The sequence below is a fragment of the Arachis stenosperma genome, chromosome 1 (genome assembly GCF_014773155.1).
Source record: "Arachis stenosperma cultivar V10309 chromosome 1, arast.V10309.gnm1.PFL2, whole genome shotgun sequence".
NCBI lineage: Eukaryota > Viridiplantae > Streptophyta > Magnoliopsida > Fabales > Fabaceae > Arachis > Arachis stenosperma.
Window position 1 is genome coordinate 60,692,605 of NC_080377.1, and position 2,307 is coordinate 60,694,911.

At 42.0% G+C, this 2,307-nt stretch overlaps 1 non-coding gene across 1 annotated transcript; it reads left to right on the plus strand.

Moving 5' to 3' along the window:
* The first annotated feature begins 1,864 nt into the window (after nucleotides 1-1,864).
* Nucleotides 1,865-1,972, plus strand: LOC130949799 (small nucleolar RNA R71). Its single transcript, XR_009073463.1, has one exon. It is a non-coding gene; the product is annotated as a small nucleolar RNA R71 (small nucleolar RNA).
* Nucleotides 1,973-2,307: the final 335 nt, after the last annotated feature.

A 2,307-nucleotide genomic window follows, 5' to 3' on the forward strand; every position in this document is an offset into this window, starting at 1 on the left:
CTTCCTGTTTTTCATTCTGTTTTTGCTTTTTCAATTGATTTTGTGACTTCTCATGATCATCAACCTACAAAATAAAATAAAATAGCAAAGGAAAATATATAAAATATAACATTGGGTTGCCTCCCAACAAGCGCTTCTTTAATGTCAGTAGCTTGACAGAGGGCTCTCATGGAGCCTCACAGATACTCAGAGCAATGTTGGAACCTCCCAACACCAAACTTAGAGTTTGAATGTGGGGGTTCAACACCAAACTTAGAGTTTGGTTGTGGCCCCCCAACACCAAACTTAGAGTTTGACTGTGGGGGCTCTGTTTGACTCTGATTTGAGAGAAGCTCTTCATGCTTCCTCTCCATGGTGACAGAGGGATATCCTTGAGCCTTAAACACAAAGGATTCTTTATTCACTTGAATGATCAGTTCACCTCTATCAACATCAATCACAGCCTTTGCTGTGGCTAGGAAGGGTCTGCCAAGGATGATGGATTCATCCATGCACTTCCCAGTCTCTAGGACTATGAAATCAGTAGGGATGTAATGGTCTTCAATTTTCACCAGAACATCCTCTACAAGTCCATAAGCTTGTTTTCTTGAATTGTCTGCCATCTCTAGTGAGATTCTTGCAGCTTGTACCTCAAAGATCCCTAGCTTCTCCATTACAGAGAGAGGCATGAGATTCACACTTGACCCTAAGTCACACAGAGCCTTCTTGAAGGCCATGGTGCCTATGGTACAAGGTATTGAAAACTTTCTAGGATCTTGTCTCTTTTGAGGTAATTTCTGCCTAGACAAGTCATCCAGTTCTTTGGTGAGCAAAGGAGGTTCATTCTCCCAAGTCTCATTTCCCAATAACTTGTCATTTAGCTTCATGATTGCTCCAAGGTATTTAGCAACTTGCTCTTCAGTGACATACTCATCCTCTTCAGAAGAAGAATACTCATCAGAGCTCATGAAAGACAGAAGTAAGTCCAATGGAATCTCTATGGTCTCATTTTGAGCCTCAGATTCCATGGTTCCTCATTGGGGAACTCAGTGGAGGTCAGTGCACGCCCATTGAGGTTTTCCTCAGTGGCGTTCACTTCCTCCCCTTCCTCTCCATATTCGGCCATGTTGAGGGCCTTGCACTCTCCTTTTGGATTTTTTTCTGTATAGCTTGGAAGAGTACTTGGAGGGAGTTCAGTAATTTTCTTACTCAGCTGTCCCACTTGTGCCTCCAAATTCCTAATGGAGGACCTTGTTTCAGTCATGAAACTTTGAGTGGTTTTGATTAGATCAGAGACCATGGTTGCTAAGTCAGAGGGGTTCTGCTTAGAATTCTCTATCTGTTGCTGAGAAGATGATGGAAAAGGTTTGCCATTGCTAAACCTGTTTCTTCTACCATTATTGTTGTTGAAACCTTGTTGAGGTCTCTCTTGATCCTTCCATGAGAAATTTGGATGATTTCTCCATGAGGAATTATAGGTGTTTCCATAGGGTTCTCCTAGGTAATTCACCTCTTCCATTGAAGGGTTCTCAGGATCATAGGCTTCTTCCTCAGATGAAGCATCCTTAGTACTGCTTGGTGCATTTTGCATTCTAGACAGACTTTGAGAAATCAAATTGACTTGTTGAGTCAATATTTTATTCTGAGCCAATATGGCATTCAAAGTGTCAATCTCAAGAACTCCTTTCTTCTGACTAGTCCCATTGTTCACAGGATTCCTTTCAGAAGTGTACATGAATTGGTTATTTGCAACCATTTCAATTAGCTCTTGAGCCTCTGTAGGCGTCTTCTTCAGATGAAGAGATCCTCCAGCAGAGCTATCCAAGGACATCTTGGATAGTTCAGAGAGACCATCATAGAAAATACCTATGATGCTCCATTCAGAAAGCATGTCTGAGGGACACTTTCTGATTAATTGTTTGTATCGTTCCCAAGCTTCATAGAGGGATTCTCCATCCTTCTGTCTGAAGGTTTGGACTTCCACTCTAAGCTTACTCAATTTTGAGGTGGAAAGAACTTTGCCAAGAAGGCATTGACTAGCTTTTCCCAAGAGTCCAGGCTTTCTTTAGGTTGAGAGTCTAACCATATTCTAGCTCTGTCTCTTACAGCAAAAGGGAATAGCATCAGTCTGTAGACCTCAGGGTCAATCCCATTAGTCTTGACTGTGTCACAGATTTGCAAGAACTCAGCTAAAAACTGATGAGGATCTTCCAATGGAAGTCCATGGAACTTGCAATTCTGTTGCATTAGAGAAACTAATTGAGGCTTAAGCTCAAAGTTGTTTGCTCCAATGGCAGGGATAGAGATGCTTCTCCCATAGAAGTCGGG